General features: G+C 33.7%; 1 long non-coding RNA gene across 1 annotated transcript in view; it reads left to right on the top strand.

The window, feature by feature from the left end:
• The window catches only part of LOC136041921 (uncharacterized), a 31,717-nt gene extending 21,352 nt beyond the window's left edge, over nucleotides 1-10,365 (top strand). The window contains exons 2-3 of the long non-coding RNA XR_010621131.1: nucleotides 7,815-8,088; nucleotides 10,211-10,365. This is a non-coding gene — a long non-coding RNA (uncharacterized LOC136041921). The remainder of the gene's footprint in view (nucleotides 1-7,814; nucleotides 8,089-10,210) is intronic.
• Nucleotides 10,366-21,010: the final 10,645 nt, after the last annotated feature.

The raw sequence follows: 21,010 nt of genomic DNA, 5'->3' as shown, positions 1-21,010 counted from the left end.
GGACATAGGGGGTTGGATTAGGGAAACAGAAATCTTTGAAAACGCTTAGATTGGAGAGATTGGGATGAAACTTGATGCAAAGAATAAGCCCAAGTTCTAGATACGTGATTGATATAATTAGAACGGACCCGTTCTCTTTGGAGGAGCTGGGGGGTGTATATTTGGAAAAATTTGAAAAATTGAGGGATTTTTAACTTAAGAACGGGTCACTGCATCTTAATGAAATTTGATATTTAGAAGAAATTTATGTCTCAGAGCTCTTAATTAAAAACCCGACCAGGTCTGTTGACATTGGGGGGAGTTGGAGGGAAAAATTGGAAATCTCTGAAAAAGCTTAGAGTGGAGAAATCGGGGTGAAGCTTAGTGGATAGAATAAGCAAATGTCGTAGATGTACGATTGACGTAACCGTAATGGATTCACTCTCTTTGGGGGATTTGCGGGGAGGGGTTCAGCGCTTTGGCAAGTTTGGTGCTTCTGGACGTGCTGGTACGATGAAAATTGGTAGGGGTGTCAGAGAGCTGCACAAATTGACTTGATAAAGTCGTTTTCCCAGATTCGACCATCTGGGGGGCTAAAGGAAGAGGAAAAATTAGAAAAAATTAGAAAAAATGAGGTATTCATAGCTTACGAGCGGATGATCGGATCTTAATGAATTTTGATATTTATGAATTATGACTCACAGCTCTTATTTTAAATCCCGACCGGCATTTATCCTCTGATTTTCCTTTTAAAACAATCTATTGATTCTTAGAATTTCATTAGAGCTCATACCATATTAGCCCTTGACTCGTAGCTCTTCTGGTGTCGCCACAAGTGCCATATGAGCTCTTAGCTCTTGTTTTATGAATTCATGCTCGTTTTTTCTACAAAGAATATAGAAAAATAGGACTCCTTTACATTACTTAATATGTTTCATATCAATATTTTTCTAAATATAATGCATTTAAGACTTTTTCTTCAAGTAAATTGGTGAGTCTAGTTGATAGCAAAATTGCAAAAATGTTCTATGCTTTCTGATTTGCCACATTTGCAATGGTCAAATTTGTTTCCCTGATATTTATGGTGTTAAAATCTGTCAGTCCAACATTAGATTTTCTTATTTTAAAACTTCACAACCTTTTTATCTGCAAATAAAATAGAAATAGAATCATTGAAGAATAAGAAGGGAAATATACAGAGTCTGTAATTAAATTTCCTGAATGGAAAAAAAATCATTGAAAAAGAAAATAAGACTTAACATTTTATAATAATATTCGTACTATAGCTACATAGGTCGAGTTATTGTAGTTTGGCTGTAGTAGAGGGGGATCTGCAACACGAATCAATTAATTGTTCTAATTTTTATTTCTAGTATTTAATTAAATTTCCAATATAGCTTCAATTTTCTTTTATCTGCAATTTAAATGCCAAATAAGCGTTCATAACGTCCTATTCCTTATGTTTCAAATTCAAACCATCTATAACACCAAACTGGCTTCTTGCTGTTCTTACTTTTCAAATATTTCTTTTAACCGGCTCCAAAGAAAGAATTGACATAAATGCACTGAATATTATTACTGTTTGTTAATAGTCGCTTTTCACGCAACACCAGTACAATCTGTGCAACATTTATCTCTGCATCAACATACTGTATGAAATGTCTGCTGCAAGAAGTATAAAGTTAATTTAACCCAAATATGTATATTTTTCTCACAATTTAGATATTTTGTGTGCACGTGTGATCGGTTTCAACCTTTTCTTTTTTTTTTTTTTTTTTTTTTTTTTTTTTTTTTTTTTTTTTTTTTTTTTTTTTTTTTTTTTTTAGATATCTTGCAGCACTAAGAGACCGAGCTCCGCTCAGGGAATTTTAGACTCAAAACAACATTCAGTGTAATACCTGTCCAAAAAATGTATAACCACCTACCTTGATATACCCAAGAAAACTGGTGTATTTTTTTTTATATAGAATTCGTTTTTGTATACAAAATTATAAAGGGGAAGGTAATTTTTAAACTCTATGAGTCAGTTTTTTCCTTTCCAATTCGCAGCTTTGGTAATTTTTAATTAATTTAAGGTTTCTGTCACTATGATACCAAGAATTGTTAAGATTTTTCTAGATATTTCTTTTACAATTTTGCCAAACGAGTAAGTTAACAATTATAACCTTGTTTTTAGAAAATTTCCAAATTAAAAATAAGGTGGGTGTTTAAATGTGGGGAAAAATTACAAACATCATAGCTGCGTTTCTGATCAACCTTCAGTCAAGCAGTTGAGCTGACAGCATTGCAGTTCAAGTTTTACTGCATGGTAGACGTTTATGAGGCTGTTCAGCGTTCTTCAGTAAAAACAAGAAATAAGCATGGACGGATAAAGTAACGAGGTTTTTTTTTTTAAATTGCAGTCAAAAAGAAGGTTAAATTATTGTTTTTTTTTAAAAAGAAATTCCAAAAGAGGTATTATTCATAAGAAGAAACCTCAAAAGCTTTTCTCAGAGTTCAAGGAGATAGGTTTATTCAGCAAGTACAACTAATCTCATAAATATTAAAAAGGGCATCATCTAGTATTCCAACCAGCCTAGTCTAAATTTTTACCTTAATAATTCAACTGAAGGCCAGGAGTAATATTCCAAACAGTGATAGAATCAAGTTTAATCTATGGTAGCTCAGAAACTGAAGCCCCAAAGCTGATGAATATATTTATAATAAGTTAATTTATAATACTTTTATTAGGCTAATTATGTTAGGTCCTATTTTCCTTTATGAGCAGAAACTTAAGTCATTTTATACAACAGGCAAATTTAAAATTAACCTGTAAGCTAATCAGCTAGCTACCATTAACTCTCCGTACAAGTCAAGGGATAATCCTCTATTTGCCTTGTACCTAATACTTTTAGTGATGAAAAGTATCTTCAAACGTTCACCTTTTACTTGACAGTAGCCACAATCAAAGTGTAAGACTTTTAGCTTATGCCTGTCCATTTTATTGTCTAAATTATGTCTAGGCTGATTCCAAGGTGAAATTTTATAGTCCTTCTAATCAAAGATCGACGTTCTATTGCTTTTTGTCGTAAATGTTCGACATTTACGCTAAAGTTTCTTACTGTTTTAAAAAGTAGTGTTAAGAGAAAGGGACAAACTTTAGCGTAAAGAGCGGGGCGTTGAGGAGGAAAAGCCCCTTTCATATACAGAGTAATTTTTGTTCGTTTTAAGTTTTAATATCGCTCCTTACTTTCCGTTACAAAAACTGTTTTTTTATATTTAATAACTATAAGAATTCAACTTGTCCAAGAAACAAGACCATGAGTTATTGCGCAACCTATACATTTTATTTTCCTATATCAAACAGTTCGTGGTAACGAACTGTAAGTAAGGACCGACCCGGCTTAATAGTATCAAAACTGTAAAAAACAGATTTTCATACCAAGAGTTACATCAAAATAATCGTATTTCTATGCTGATTTTAAATATTTAAGTTTCTTCAACTTTAGTTATACCCATCAAAAGTATGAGCCTGAGAAAATTTGCCTTATTTTACAAAATAGGGGAAAATATCCCCTAAAATTCATAGAATCTTAACGAATATCACATCACCAGTTTCAGCGTATCAGAAAACCGTACTTTAGTAGTTTCAAGCTCTTATCTATAAAAATGTGGAATTTTGTATTTTTTGCCAAAGGACCGATCACAGATGGCTGTTTATTTTCTTATTATTTTATTCTCCAGAGCTGATCGTATCGACCAAGGCGGCTTAGGTGTTCGTGATCCTAGAGTATTGTAAGAGGGCTCATTCTAACAGATATTAAAAGTTTTAATGCCCCTTTTTATGTGACTAGAATAATTAGAGGGTACCTAGGCCCCCTCCCACGTACATTTCCCCCCTCAAAGTCACCAGATCAAAATTCTGAGACAACCATTATGTTCAACTTAGTTCAAAACCTAATAACTATGTCTTTTGGGACGACTTACCCCCCCAGTCTCTTGAGGAGGGGCTGCAAGTTAAAAACTTTGACCATTGCTTACCTATTAATTTTACTTTTAAGCAGATTGAAGATATTAATTTACCAGAAATTTTAAATCAGCGGCATGTGAAACAGGCCCTTCCTAGTAATTTGAATCATAATGATAGTCCAGTTTTAACTTATAAATTTTCAAAAACTATTGGACAAATTATTTTTAATTATAATTTAATACTAAAAAGATTAGATAGTGATATAAATTGGAAACCGGTTTGTAATTGTAAGCAATTTGGCCCATTTGTAAATCCTACTTACAAACGATGTTATAACAGGGGACTTGTCAATAATAAAGCAAGATGATCTTTAAATTATAATGAATAAAGGGGCTAATTTCCGTCTTTGTCATCATCTGAAACCATCGAGTGTTCTTGATAGCTTGGAAGATGATTTTGATTTACTTATTGATAAGTGGTGTAAGAAATAGAATGAAAATAAAGAGAGTTTTCAAAGTTGGAAGAATTTAATTATTAGTAGAATAAGAAAGAAAATATATTCTAACTTAAAAAATAGTAAAACTAAATCATTGTTTTATAATGCAAAGATTAAACAAGCAATTGCTAATCTACAGAATGCATTTGTAATTGTGCCAGTGGATAAAGCTAATAATAATTTTGCCATAATTTGTCAGAAGCTGTATTGTGATATCTTAAAAAGGGAGTTATGCACAACTAATGTTTACGAAAAGGTAAATATAGAGGATGAGAATTTAATTGAAAAGACTGATGAAATACTTTTTAAAAATTTTAGTATATAAATAAATTACAATGATAAAAAGTTCCCTTTCCCATATTGGACTGTAAAATTTCATAAGAATCCCCCTAAACCACGGTTTATTGCTGGAGCAGCTAAATGTCCAACCCACATTGCTGCTACTGACCTCTCTTTAATTTAAAAGGAAATTGTAAATAAACTTAAAACCTATTGTTCTGGTATTAAAAATTTTTTGAATTTTAATCCATATTGGAGTGTTAATAATTCACTGCAGGTGATAGATTCTTTAACAATGGTTTCTGCTAAAAGAATTGATTCTTTCGATTTTGCGACAATGTATACTAATTTATTACTTAATGTAGTGTTAGATAATTTAAAAACTGTTATCAAGAAATCTTTCCTCTTATCTAGTAAAAGGTTCTTAAAAATAGACACTTATAATAAAAAAGCTATATGGACAAATTGCTTTAATACTACAGTTAACTTGAGATGTTACAGATGGAATATGATTTTTGAGTTATTAGAATTGGTTTTATACAATACTTATATAAGATTTGGTGGTGATTTGTACAAGCAAATCTTGGGAATTCCCATGGGGGGGAATGCCAGCCCATTTATAGCTGACTTGTTTTTAAGTCAACTAGAATATAAATATATGACGGATAAAAATAATCCAAATAATTTAAAACATGTTTTGTCTAATAATAAAAGATATTTAGATGATATTTTGGTCTTAAATTGTAAGGATTTCATTGATATTTCTAAGAACATATATCCATCAGAGCTTATTCTTGAACCTAGTCATGTCGCTGGTCATGAAGATCATTTCTTAGATTTAAATATTAATATTTGTGATAATAATAAATTAAGCTTTAAAATGTATAATAAAACGGATGATTTTGATTTTGAAGTGATTAGTTTCCCATTCCCTGAAAGTAATATACACTCAAATATCACATATTCAGCGTTTTTCTCACAGTTACTTCGTTATGCAAGGATTTGTAATAATTATATTGATTTTAAAAATAGATGTAAAATCTTAAGCCAAAAATTGATGTCAAGAGGTTTTTCTGCAAATAAATTAACTTGGCAATTTAAAAAATTTAGTTTTCATTATAACGAACTTTTAAATAAATATCAAAAGAATTATCTAGAAATACTTAAAGAAATTTTTAACTAATTTCGGAGGTTTGAGAAATGTTGTTGCAGCGCCATTTATTTTGAATTGTGTTTCTAATTGAGCAGATTTTTTTAAAATTAAGCCACATGGAAAGATGAATTCTATAATTGTTTAGTTCATTCAGGTTTTTTGCAATGTGTTAATATTTGTGATTTGGTAAAATTTATTATATTTAGTTTACCTATTGTTGCTAAAATGAGGGATATATTAACCGGACAAGCTTGTTTTGGTGTTACTTGGTTGTTTTACATTTGCTGTTTTTTATCTTTCATAGGCATGTATTTTGGGGGTGATACCTGACACGGAGATGCCATGGATATTCTGTGGTAGCCACAACACTTGGCTGGGTAGAGAATTTAAAGTGGCGAAACCCAATATATGCCAGTGTATTCTCCTGATGAGCCCTTGTGTTGGGTTGTTGCCTCTGAATTATTTGTCTTTATTATTTTTTCTATTGTTTGGTAAATGACGACTTATACTTATTGACGACATGACTGCCTGTCCATGGATTATTCTTTATGGTTGATTGTGTATGGCTATGCTGTTTGACCTATGTGATTGTATGGATGAGTAGGGTTAAGGCCTCATTCAAGTGCTGGTCTATATAAGTCACTAATTTAGGAAAACAGTCTTCCTTTTCTCCTTCTGTCTTTTTTTTTTTTTTTTAATATGTGTTTGTGCTGTTGTATTGGTGATTTCTCTTTTCATAATATATATATATAGGTATTTATATATATAAAATATATAATTTTTTTTGTGTGTGTTTGTGCTGTTGCATTGGTGATTTTTCTTTTCATGATATAGTAATGGTTGGAGAAAGGGGATAACACAGGAGGATCTTTCCTTGGAGGAATTTATCATGGGGGAAGAGAATTTCCATGAATGGGGCGCAGGATTTTCTGGCAAAAAAAACAAAAAAAAGAATGACAAAAAAGATTAAAAAAAATTTCACCTGGAAGTAATGAGTAGCATTAGAACCTAAGAGAGACACAAAATATTACGTATATAAGGAGATTCGTCTCCACCACAATACCTTGCTCTTTACGCTGAATTAATTTTTAGTAATTTAGACTATTTATTCTATGGCCTTGTGATTCAAGCGTCATTCTTAAAGATTTGGGATGAAATTTAAGCTATAGTGTAAAGAGTGAGGTATTGACCAGGGAGAAAACCTCCTCATATTCGTTATGAAAAAAAATATAGAAGTTCGTTACGTAAGTTAATTCATAAGGTACGTGTATTTATTACTGACAAAACCGTTCGTAAAAAATAAAAAAATCTAGTTGCATTTTTAAGTAACCAAAATTTGGAGGGCAACTAGGCCTCCTCCCCCACCTACTTTTGTTGTCAAATCCACCTATCAAAACTATGAGAAAGACATTTAGCAAAATAAAATTAATATGCAAATTTTGTTTTAATTATTCATGTTCATTGAGCCAAAATCAAAACATTTATTAATTTAAAAATGTTCAGAAATTAAATTTGAATTTTTTTTTAGATGCAAATAAAAAGCAACCTTAAAACTTAAAACGAACAGAAATTATTCTGAATATGAAAGGGATTGTCTCCTCCAGAATGCCTCTCTCTTTACGCTAAAGTTTTTATTGTTTTTTTTTAAGTAGAGTTGTGAGCGTAAAGAGCGGGGCGTTGTGATGGGGAAAATCCCTTTCATATGCGGAATAATTTCTGTTCGTTTTAAGTGTTAATGTCACTCCTTATTTGCAGTTTAAAACAAACTCTCATATATTTATTTAATATAAGAATAAAAATCAATGTGTCAGTGTGCCCTCTATCTATTTTCCACGAATTGACCGTTGTCTTTCTTCTTTACTTCTTCTAGCCAATGATTTGTGATGCCTTGCACCATTATACAGGCTAGTACTCTTTGTACATCAAAATATTTTCATAACTAATTATTTTTTTTTAAGATACTTTGGCAATGCCCAAATTGGATGCTTGACAAACGTAATATTGCTTCCTATTGAAGATTGACTCCAATTGATACATGACACAATAATCCGAACACCCCAACCCTATGAAATTAGCAAAACTGTCAGATACAAGAACCGAGGGTAGAAACTAGATACGATGTCAAAGGACTTTCCGAGGAAATCAAAGCGTTATGTTGGAGTTCTTAGGAAGCACTTTTTGAGGAAACCAAAGCGTTATCTCGGAACCCTACGTAAATGGAATTCTAAAAAGGTAATTAGAATGTTGTATTTTTCTCTTTTTGATCCATATTTATTGCTTTGTGTCTTTGATGATAACGTCTCTAACTTTTAACCCTGTGACAACGTATTTATTTTTCCAAATATAGCCCTCTTTCAGCGTATCAAAAATAAAGAAAAGCAAAAAATAGAAATATTATTTGACTGAAAATAAAGATATGGATGGGGCGGGGGAGTGAGCTATGATTGGTTTTAAGATAGAGGCAAATGATTAGAAATTTTTAATATTAAGTGAATAAAAAGTGAATCAGATGGGATAGTAGAGTGCCGAAATACAAATATTTAAAAATTGTGCTAAATTCATAGTGGAGCTGGGAGGGGGAGTCATTACGCGTCGGTATACTCACCTTATTAGTAGGACAAGGGTTTATTGCCTAGTTGTTGATAGTATTATTGTCACTTATTACAATTTGAAAGATAAAACATTGAGCCGCGAATAATAGGATAATCAATAAAAGCTTCCTTTACCCTGAGTTTCGGAGAGGAGAAGGTAGCAATAATTTTCAAACGGAGTCAACGAAAAAAATTGTATTAAAGAGGATGATAGGGGGGTAATGTCTGCCTAGGTGCGTTTTCCTCTCTTGGGATAATTATCATTAACTTTTAAAACAGAATTTAAAGAAAATTAAGACTGGTTAACAAAAATTAAATCAAAAGTAAAACAAGAATTTCTTGTTCGTGAATAAAAATCTTGGAGGGGAATGGCCAGATTAAGACAATAAAAATGTCATGGATTTAGTAAATATTTATTAATTAATTAACTTGATTGGTCTTAATTCAATTTACTTAATTCGTTTTGAGGCTTGATTAATATTTTAAACAGTAGAGTCAAAGGAAAAATAAGACTATGTCAAACTAAAAGTATATGCTCATTAATATGTTTTTACCCTTGTAGAGGATCGCCAGGGGGAGTCAATCTCAATCCAACGCTGTAGAGGATCAGGGAATTTTATAAAATCCTTCAAAATGAATCTGTCCGGATGGAGTTTCAGTTTAACTCGAATAAGTCTAAAATTTCTGTGTTCAATTGGAAATGATTACCTCCATACCTTTAATAGAGCTCGAAAGCTCAGATTATTCACCATGCCAATCGGGTAGTGCACTTAGACTTCTCCATAGGTCATTCCTGTGACACATTGTGATCATGTGATACATCTATTGCTTTTTGACGGCCAACTTAACCATCTGTTTTAACCATCATATACAAGCTAGCCTTTACAATGCAGTAGCAATCCTTCATGTTTCAAATATCGCCTAAGTTTGGAAAATCCTTGAAATATTTGACCAATTAAAATCAGTCCGTTGTTTTTACGTTTCTCAAAATATTGTAATGTCTGTCTAGCTGACAAAGAAGACCCCAACAGTTCAGAAATAAAAATTCCAGATCTTGTAATAGCTTTCTCACTGGTAAGTAGAAAACAAAACAAAAAGTAGCTGGTCACGATTTAGACACACTTCCAATGCAATGATTTATGCATATTTACAATTAACTGCGATTTTTTTTTTTTTTTTTTTTGTTCGAAGGAATGACTATTTTTTTTTATTAATTTTCAGCTCCTTTTTGCTTTTATTAGTATTTAATTTTGAAGATTCTTTACACAAGCGTTTACTATATTATGTACGTGTCTTTTGTTATTACTGCCTCTGTAACGTTTATCGACATGAACTTTGCAATCTCTATTTGTAATTTGAGTTGTGTGTTATCAGTGTTTTTATCTTTTCTTTTCTTTTTTCAATTTTGTCAACTGTTTTTCTTTGTTTGTGATCAATTTTCAACAAATAAAAAAATATATATAGAAAATAGTTCGGGCTGGGGGAGGGGATGAAGCTGGGTAGAATTGAGTTTCTAAATTTCATTTATCCCCAAAAATACTTTTGAATTATGTCTTTTATTTGGTTACTGTAGGGTGATGGTACCTTTCTTATTGCTGAAAAAATTCCTCGGTGTTTTACAGAAGGGTGATTCTCCCTAGCTTCCTGTCTGTATTCATCGGGGGCATGTTACAGTGCAAGCAGCGGAAATTAAAACCATAAAATTAATTATTGATGTTTACGACCACCCTCCTATTAAATACTAAGAAGGGTGCACTTTTCAGGGATTTCAATCAATCTTGAAGCATTGCAAGACGAATATTAAACTTGGGCGTAGAAAATAGAGAGTGTAAGAAGGAATTCGTAGCAAGAAACTGTAAGTAAAGAACGCCCATTAGATTTAGTCTCTAAAAATTTAAGTTTTGATCAAAATGTATTATCTATGGGTGTTTATTATCGATAATATTATAATATTGTCTATTACTGGTATACGTTATACGTATTATTATTATACGTATGATTATTATTATTATTACTTATATTATTATTATTTTTTATTTTTATTATTTTTATTATTTTATCATTTTTTATTTCTATTATTTTTTTACTTTTTATTATTTTTTATTATTTTATTATTTTTTATTTTTATTTTTTATTATTTTTTATTTTTATTTTTAGTATGTTATTATTATTTTTTATTACTTATATTATAATTACTTATTATATTATTATTATTATTATTATTATTACGTATTATAATTATTATTATTATACGTATAATTATACGTATTATACGTATTATAATATATTATTAAACGCATTAACTTCAAGTTTAATCGTCAAAAGCTATTATCAAGGGAAAGCTTACATATCACTAGCCATTTCAGATTAACACGAATGACATGGCTACCAATTAAATAGATATAAATAATTTACTTTACAGTAATTCAATCCAAAATAATTAAATAAATCACAAATCTTCCAAAATGTAAAAAAATAATTTTGCATCTTTGAGCCCAACTTCGAATGATTTCCTTTTATACATAACAGGACAATCAAGAGAGATGCACTGTCTTCCAACTTCGTAATCTCCACTGCAATTTCCACATATCTGGAAATGGAAAAATTGGTAATAGTAAAAGCTGTTTTGGGTTCGATTTAAGCTTTGTAAAATTTACATAAGGCCCACTCAGAATCAGATTTGAATAATAAGAAGATATAACAATGAATTGGGTCAACCAGATTTTTATTAAACTTTTGGACTAGCTGAAAATTTTTAGAAAAACTTTTTAAATTAATGCTAGCTAAAAATTGGTACGAGTTAAATACCATTGTAAATGAGGGAGTATAATTTGCTAATGTGAAGAACAATTTACAAGCCTGGCTAGCTAAATAGGCAGAGCTGATCTTGAGTTGCGAGTTTGAGCTTGACGTTATGTTAATTTCTTCCATCCTAAAAAGTAAAATGTTAGAATTTATTCCTTGTTTGGCAACGCTGCCTTTGTGGTGGACTTGACCAATTCATTAAAGTCTCACATTTCTGCGAAAATTGTAAAACAAATTTTCTTTTTTTCTCCATGTACGTCATAACTATCAAGTGAAAGTACACAAATACCCAGAAAAACTAGCATTCAATTTGCTTTAAGTGCCAAGATAACAGGATCAAAATTCTGCAGACGCATGTGCAGAATCATGTTGGTTCTGACCGACTGTTTGAGAGAATAGTGGTTCTGAAACTTTCTCGACTACTAGCGAATTAGTTGGGATTAGTCCTCAACAAACATGGAAACAGGGTTTCATAACAGTCTAAAAGAACGAAGACGAAAACCGGGTTTTAAAGAGGTTTGACCTATTTCTCTCACTCAAATTCAAATTCATTCTATTTAAAAAACATGCGAAGGACAGAGCCGATTATTAGTTTTTATTGTCATACACACACAAAAATTCGTCGACAAGTAATTATCGACGAATCTCACTCCTCACTCCTTATCTCACTCCTGTAGATTTTCTAAAGGAAAAAACTCTACATCTACCTGACTTGAGGCTATGTTTGAACCTCAAATCTACTTCTACCTCCCATTACCTTGTTTTTCGTAACGACTCCATTGGGGAAATTCTCAAAAAGTCTACTTTCTAGCTAAATTTAATTTTCATTCACCTTCAAAGATAAAAAAACACACTGTGATTATCTTTTCCTGAGCACTCATTTTCCTTTTTCTTTTCCTGAGCACTGAAGACGATTTGGCGGAGGTCCCTATCGAAATATCTACTTATTATCACTTCAAACTGTTAGACTGGCTGACAACTACCCTCGTTTTTTCGGCTATTTGATTTTATTTTTCATTTATTATTTTCTCTTCTTTGTTTCATCCGTTACAATTTAATGCGCTGATCTCCGTTTCATGGCCATTCAGCCAGAAAGTGCAATAGAGGGCTGGGGGCCAGCCATCATGTGCTTTCGCACACCCTTCATGTTTACATTCCCAAGATATCCCAGGATAAATTAGGAAAAGTTGAATCTAATCAAAAAGAATCTTGCGCATAATTTTCAAAGAAGGTCTTTTCAGATATTAAATAAAAAAAAACAAGTTTTTTTTACTGATAGTAAGAAGCGACATTAAAACTTAAGACGAACAGAAATTACTTCGTATATGAAAGGGGTTGCTTCCTCATCAACGCCCCACTCTTTACGCTAAAGTTTGACTCTATCTCTCAATTCTTCTTTTTAAAACAGTAAAAAACTTTAGCGTAAAGAGCGGGGCGTTGATGAGGAAGCAGATGAGGAAACAATTCCATTTTTTAGAGTTTTGGTTACTATTGAGCCGGGTCGCTCCTTACTACAGTTCGTTACCACGAACTGTTTGATTCTCTTAAAAAAAAAAAAAAAACTAGGTTGAAAACCATTGAGTGCAAGAGAGTTACGTTTTGCCTAAGTCTTGCAAGAAATGCAGCAACAAACCCTCGCCCGAAAACATTTCCCCCGAAAGACACTCTTCACCTAGCTTCAATCCGCACCGGCTTCTTTCTCAACCTGTTCCTATCTATTCCCGCATTCGCCTACAGATATGAAACAATCTTAGTTCCCTTCATTACAGAAAAAATAAACAAAATGTCTCGGTAGTTTCCCACTTTCATTATTTACTGATGCAGATAAAATTTCGTATTTATCCTTCTTCTTTTCTTTAATGTTCCTTTGGAACTTTTATTATTATTTATTATTATTTTTATTAAGTTTTACAAGTTTTTCAAGTTTTCTTGAATTCGAACTTGTCTTTTTATGACAAGCAATTAAGAGATTATGCAAAATTGTCTCCCGACTAATCTGAATAAGAAAAGAAGTAGAAAATGAAGCGATTTGATTGGATGAACAAACATATTTTCCCATTTGCCCTTATGTGCAACCTCAAAATGAGTGATGATATTGCTATACCATCATCAAATATTAAAAACAACTAAAATAAAATTCAACAGTTTATTACAAATAATAAGAATAAAATTGAAATAAAAGCCAATATCTTCTAAAAAAAGTTAAAGTTTTGGCTATGTAAAATTGTCCCCCGACTAATCTGAACAAGAATTGAAGTTGAAAATAAAGTTATTTAGGGAAATGAGACATTTAAGTTCAACCTCAAAATGGAATTTTACTACGCAGGGAATCAGAAAAAAACCAGCAATAGCCTTTAATTATATATCATAGGCAAACACAGATAATACATGAGGGAGTGGGGGGTTAACAGATTTTTCGGGGAAGAGGTTTATGAGCATAAAACTTGAAATAACCAAATTTTACAACACGTCATTTATGGCAATCTCAAATGGTAATCTCTATCATGTAGAATTGAAAAAAAAGCAGCATCAACATGCTGGATTATAAGTCACATTCAAATACTACTACTACTGCTAACAACTCACCACAGCACCAAGTCACTTGAGGCCAACATAGCAACGCCTGCTCCTACTAGCATTTACAGGAGCAAACAGACAGGGTGCCAGGTAGAAATAAGGTGTTTTTATTCGGAGATTTTAACACCCTGGCTGGTAAAAATAGGGATAGATAGTATCCTAACCTTGGTAAATTTGATGTACGAAAAGAAAACAGTAATGTCTACAGACTACTGCAATGTTGTAGGTATAACAATGTAGTTATAACCAATACAGTGTTTGTGCATAAAATGGCCCATAAGTTAACATGGTAAACATGTCATGGTAAGACAGCAAACCTTATTGATTATGTTATTATAAATCAAAGACTGGCAGGAACAATACAAGATATTAGGGTAAATAGGAGTGCTGTTGTTGATGTTAAACGCAAAGATCACCATCTAGTAATGTCTAGGGTTAATTTAAAGCTGAAATTTTGGAAGGGTAACTACCTCCCGAGAAGCTATGACGCTGGTAGACTCCAGGATGACAAATTTTAGAGAAACTTTCCAGGAACAGTTGAGCACTAAACTGGAGTTTAAAATTCGACGATGTGGATGACGGATGGAATAATTTTAGGAAAATAATTTGTGAAGTTGCTAATGGTGTCTTAGGGAAAAAGTTAAGAGCGCAGCTAGGAATATTATTGAAAATTATGTTTAATAGAAAGCAGAAGTGGCATGTACAAGAATTATCTGAGTGATGGATCATATGAAAACGAAAGGAATATAGAGAAAGTTAAAAGCATTAAAATATGAGCTAAGGAGGTGTGAAGTACAGGCCATGAATAAAATTGTCGAGGATCTGGAACAAGCAACCAGTCGGCATAATAACTAAATATCGTATTGGTATGTTAATAAAATGAGAGGGAGTAGTCAATCTGGACTTGTCCCAGTTAAAGATAGGAACGGGACCACAATAAGAGATAAGGAAAGAGTTAAAGAAAGATGGAAAGAACATTTTGAGATTCTGCTTAACCGAGATACAGATGAAGGAAAAGATAAAGAGGAAAACGAAAAAGCTTTTGATACCTCGAACGTGAAAAAAGACTTGTTTTGTGAGGAAGAATTAGTGACAGTACTAAAAGGACTAAAATATAATAAGGCTCCAGGTGCTGATAGTGTGGTAAATGAGGTTCTTAAATATTATTTTTGAGACAGGAGAAGTACCTAGCAATTTTAGGAAAACCTTAATTAAACCACTGTATAATAAAGGTGATAAGAGTGAGTATGGTAATTATTGAGACACTACTCTGGTCTCTCTAGGTAGCTAATTACTAAGTAATATGGTACTTTTTTGAATGAGAGATGCTGTAGACAAAGTTATAAGAGAAGAACAGTGCGGTTTTAGAAAAGGTAGAGGATATGTCGACCAAACTTTTACTCTTAAGTTAATAATTAAGAAGTGCCTGAGTTGTCAAACACCTTTGGTCCTCAGTTTTATCGATTATGAGCAAATGTTCAAATCTGTTGATAGAAGTAGCTTTAGTAAAGATCCTATCCTTGTATGGTATACCAAACAAATACAGATTCAGATTCAGATCCATTTATTCAAAAATTCATATTCGTCAAAATCTTCAACTTGCCCAAATGGAGAGACAAGCTCGACTACTGGGCAAGACATATAAAAAAAGTTTAACAATCCTCATTGATACAGAACAAACAAAAAATGAACCACTATTTCATCAATAAGTAAAAAAAGAGTATCTTTAATGAGAGTATTTAAGGGTGGAGTGAGGCCAAAATAAAATAAAAAATAAAAAATAAAAAAAATTTACCAACCGTTCTTGCAAGCAGATTCCATTATATAACTTTTTAATCGTCTCTTGAAAGATCTTTTTGGTAACTCAACAAATTTATTTAATGAATATTTGTTGGCTATTGATGGGATCATATACCGGAGGTTGAAACGGGATCTTTCATTTTTCACCAGAGGTAGTTTGTATGGGTTAACACATCTAGTTATCAGTGAATTTTGATATTTGGACAGTAAATTCTGGTCAAAAAAGAAATTATGTACATGTTGAATCTTAAAAAACCAACTAGATAATAGGAGATAAAATTTCTGTGTAAGAGTCATTATGTCTAGAAACAGGTAAGAGGTAAGTGTTTCAGAGTGGATATCTGTACTCCTCGGGTGTTGTAAAAACTTATCTAGAATTCGAATAGCTTTGTTTTGCAGGGTTTGTAGTGGTTTAATATGTGATTTAAAAGTCAGCAAAAATATAGCTGAGCAATGTTGGATTTGTGCATCAATTAGGCAAAAATATAGGATTCTTAGAACCTTATATGAGAATAAAAATTTTAGTCGGTGGAAACCTATATATCTTGATAATTTTAGTCTCAACAACGAAATATGTGTTTTAAAATTCATAGTAGGGTCATAAACGATACCTAAATATTTTGCTGTGTATACTCTTTTGATTTCATGAATAGTATCAATGGTAATTTCATTCAGAGAAATATTTTTCAACTTTTGATTTGATCTTCCATAAATAATAAATTCTGTTTTAACAAAATTAGGGACAAGTTTGTTAATTTGGAACCAATTTGTGATGGATTTTGCAACTTCAATCAGTTTTTCTTTCAGTGCATCTAATGTTGATGCTGTTAAACTTACTGCAGTATCATCCGCAAACATAATTGTTAATGCATTTTCAGTAGTAGAATTAGGGAGATCATTTATATATATTAAAAATAATAGAGGTCCTAAAATTGAACCTTGCGGTATACCGATATTATTATTCGATGTCTCAGACGAACATTCACCATCAATATCTACCACAAACCTTCGATTGTGCAGATATGATTTGATTAATTTTAAAGGTACTCCTCTTATTCCCGTATTTTCAAGTTTTTTAAATAGACTTTCGTGATTTAAAGTGTCGAAAGCCTTCTTAATATCAAAAAACAATGTAGCTGCTAAACAATCATCATCTAAAGCATCATTAATGAAAATATGTGTTGCGGCGACAGCATCTTCTGTCGATCTTTCTTTTAAAAAACCAAACTTAGCTTAGCTTAGCTTAGATCCTCCAGAGCCAGGGGTGGCTCATAGGGCGTCTACGAAACCTCGCCAGACATCTCGGAGCTGAGCTGCAGCCATGACGTCCTCCCACTGTGGTTGAAGAGACAACTCCGCATTTCTCAGGTCTCGGTCGTACTGTCGTCGTAAGGTGTGTCTTGGTCGACCTCTTTTTCGCCTCCCCTCGGGACGCCAATCATATACTGTATTCGGGAGTCGATCCTCTGGCATACGGAGGACGTGGCCAAGGTATGTCCATCTCCTACGTTTCAGAAGGTCAGTAACTAATGGCTGACCGGTTCGCCGGCGAACTTCTATGTTGGTGACCTTTTCCTGCCACGATATGTTCAGGATTCTCCTAAGGCACATGTTTTCAAAGGCTAGGACACGTTTCTCTAGCTGGGTGTTTAGTTTCCAGCATTCACTAGCATAGAGGAGGATTGACATCACATTGCTATTCAGGAGGCGGAGCTTCAAGCGCATAGAGTATTTACTACTGCGCCAGACTGGTTTCAACTTGCTAAAAGCCGATGTCGCTTGTCCAATTTTCCTCTTGATTTCGTTGGCTATTTCACCATCGTATTCGATCCAACTCCCAAGATATTTAAATTCCTTGACCTGCTCAATAGTTTTATTTTTGCATTTTAATATGAGTGGGGAGTCAGATGTGGCCATACTCTTTGTTTTACTGACATTTACTGCAAGTCCCATTTTCTCGGCCTTTTCGTCTATGGCGTCGAGTAGCAGCTGCAGTCGCAGTTTCGCTTCTTCAAGAAGAACAACGTCATCTGCGAAGTCCAAATCGGAGATCAGTCGGCTGCTAATCTTCACTCCAGTGCCTGAAGACTGCCGTAGAATATAGTCCATTACAATGACAAACAGAAACGGGGATAGGACACACCCTTGTTTGACGCCAGACATTATCTTGAAGAAACGCGTGTCCCCATTTTCTGTGCGTACACAGCATTCACTATCCTCATATAGTGTGATTATCATTTTGACTATTTTATCAGGTACTCCGTAATATTTCAAAATTTTCCATAAAGTGTCTCGGTCAACAGAATCGAACGCCTTTTCAAAATCAATGAAGAGCAGGTACAGCTTATTGTTCCATTCTCTGGACTCTTCCACCATCAGTCTAAGAATGAAAATAAGATCAGAGCAAGACCTACCAGGTCGGAACCCATGTTGCTCTTCCCTGAGATGTGAGTCCAGGGCTGCTCTTAGGCGTTGTAGTATTACTGAGGCTAGTATTTTACTAGGCACAGACGTCAAATTGATGCCCCTCCAATTGTCACAAATTTGTGCATCGCCTTTCTTGAAGAGTTTGACCAGTATACCTCTGGTCCAATCTTTTGGGACTTTTTCGTTGTTCCAAATGGCCACTAGAAGAGCAGTCCATACGAACATGCAGGCTCGAAGGGACGCTTTCAGCATCTCTGCCGTGATCCCATCGACTCCAGGTGCACGTCCATTTTTCAGCTTTTTCACAGCTGTCGTCACTTCTACCGTGCTGGGTGGGTCAGCACTTACGTCAATTTGTAAAAATGGCGTATCCGGTACTGTTTCTGGATCATCAGGTCTGGGCCTATTTAAGACTTTCTCGAAATGTGAGGCCCATCTCTCGTCAGCTTTCTGTGGATCCGAAATAATGTCTCCATTTTCATCTTTTACAAGGGATGTACGATTTGTTTTCTTTCCAACTATCTCGTTTGTTAGTCGATAAACCATTTTTGAGTCTCCTTTCTTTGCAGCTTCTTCTGCAAAGGCTGCTTTTCTCTCAATGGCAATTCTTTTGTCTTTCCTGGCACTTCTTTTCACTGCTTTATCCTCTTCTTTGTAGCGGAGCTGTAATTGGGCTTTTTGCTCTGGGCTTGATGTATTCAGGATAAGCGTTCGGGTCTCCTTGCGTTTACTGATGTATTTCCATGTGTCATCCGATATCCATTCTTCTTTCTTTCTTTTCTTGAAGCCAAGGTTGGCCTTCGCAACGTCATGGTACACACTCTTGACTGAGGTCCATATATTCTCAACATCAAAGTCATTGGTTTCGCCGAGCAGATTTAACGCTTCAAATCTGTTATGTAGAGATATGCAGAAGTTTTTGCGGATGTCAGGATCTTTCAGCTTATCAGTGTCAAATTGTTTATGTGTTGCAAAGTTAGTTTTCCGCCTCTGAGCTTTCAGTTTGATTCTTACTTCAGCTATCATCAGGATGTGATCTGTATTAACATCCGCTCCTCGAAAACCCCTCACGTCACATAGGCTACTTCTCCAACGTCTTGACATGAGGAAATGGTCGATTTGATTCTTCGTTCGGCCGTCGGGGGACACCCATGTGTACTTGTGAATCGTTTTATGGTCGAACATACTACCACCTATTATCAAATCGTTGCTTAGTGCATAATCGATTAGCAGTGTGCCATTCTCATTTATCTCTCCCATGCCATGTGGGCCCAGAACTTCAGGGCAGTACTGGCGGTCTGCACCAACTTTAGCATTTAGATCGCCAACCACGCAGAGTACATCATGCCTGGGAACGTCTTTGGTGACCGAGTGTAGCATGTTATAGAAAGCATCTTTCTCCTCTTCATCAGCTTCGTTTGTTGGAGCGTAGCATGCGATGATGGTCATTTTTGTGTGATTTGATACGAAGCGAGCTGTCATTATACGTTCGTTAACTGGGTTCCAGTTTGTCATTGCTTTGTGTGCAAGTGGCGACATCAGAAGTCCTACACCAGCGCGGTGGACGGAAGGGTGACCACTATATGCCATGACATATCCATCACTGAACTTCTCTAATCCATTTCCAGTCCACCTTGTTTCACTGAGAACGAGTATATCGATGAGGTATTGTCTCATCTCTTTAAGAACTTGCTCTGTCTTGGATAACTGGTTCATCGTTCTCACGTTCCAAAAACCCATCTTTAGATTCTGTTTCGCAGTCAAAAATCGGTTCCGGGGGCATGCAGGGGTCGTTATCTGGGGAGGTAATGTATCCGAGGCTGTTGTAGACGTTTCAGTTGCAGTTGTTTAAATATAGGGATTATTTTAGCCTTTTTCAGAAGATCAGGGAAGACACCATTTTTTATGCTCTTATTTATAACACCTGCAAGAGGTTCATATATTACTCCTGATATTTTCTTTGAGAGATTTGTCGATATATCATCTACTGAAGCCGAATTTCCTCTCTTTAAATCACTAATAGCTTTTTGGTATTCATCAAATGATACTGGTAGCATATACAATGATTTATCTTCGTTTTGGGGCATAAATCGTGTATAATCTGATGGCTTATCCAAAAGATCTCCAACCAATTCTTCACCAATTTTACTGAAATGCTTAGCAAATAATTCTGCGATATCCTTTTTTTCAGTTGATTCATTAGCGTCATTTCCATTATTAAGAAAAGTGGGTATTGCTCTTCGTTTATTTTTATTTAATTTATCACGCAATATTTCCAACATTTTCTGTTGGGACGCAGCTGAAGATATTTCCTTCTCATAATAATTTCTTTCACTTTCTCTCAAAGTTCTAGTCAGAGTGTTTTTGTACAATTTGAATATCTGGATGTTTTCATCAGACGGATAGTTGCATTTAATTTTGTATAGTCTATTTTTCTCATTAATAGATTTTAATAGTCTCGGGGATATCCATGGTTTTTGTGGCATTGACTTGGGTGTTTTCCTTTTAACTTTCGGACATATATCATTATAAACATCATTAAATGATTTATAAAACATTTCCAATGCCTTGTTTGCATCCTCAGTACTGACTACTGTCTTCCAATCTATATTTCCTAGCTTAAAAATTAAACGCGCAATTGATTCATCATTTATTATACGACCTGTTTTTTTCACTACGTTTTTTTTTTAGATCTGGCCAAATTAAATTCAGAAATTTTCACACCGTGATCTGAAATATCGTTTAATATGACAAAAGTTGAAAAACAAATACTATTAGAAAAAATATTATCAATTAATATTGCTCCAATATCATCTATTCGAGTTGGAATCAGACATGATGGGAGCAGTTCTTGACAAAGCATTAGTTCTAAAAATTCTCTTATCTTCGAATCATTTTGCTTTACTTGAATTTTCATTGGGTCTAGGTTGAAATCACCAAAAATAAATATTTGC

Source organism: Artemia franciscana, unplaced genomic scaffold (assembly GCF_032884065.1).
Source record: "Artemia franciscana unplaced genomic scaffold, ASM3288406v1 PGA_scaffold_49, whole genome shotgun sequence".
In the NCBI taxonomy this organism is placed as follows: Eukaryota; Metazoa; Arthropoda; class Branchiopoda; order Anostraca; family Artemiidae; genus Artemia; species Artemia franciscana.
This window is presented reverse-complemented; position numbering and strand designations above follow the sequence as displayed.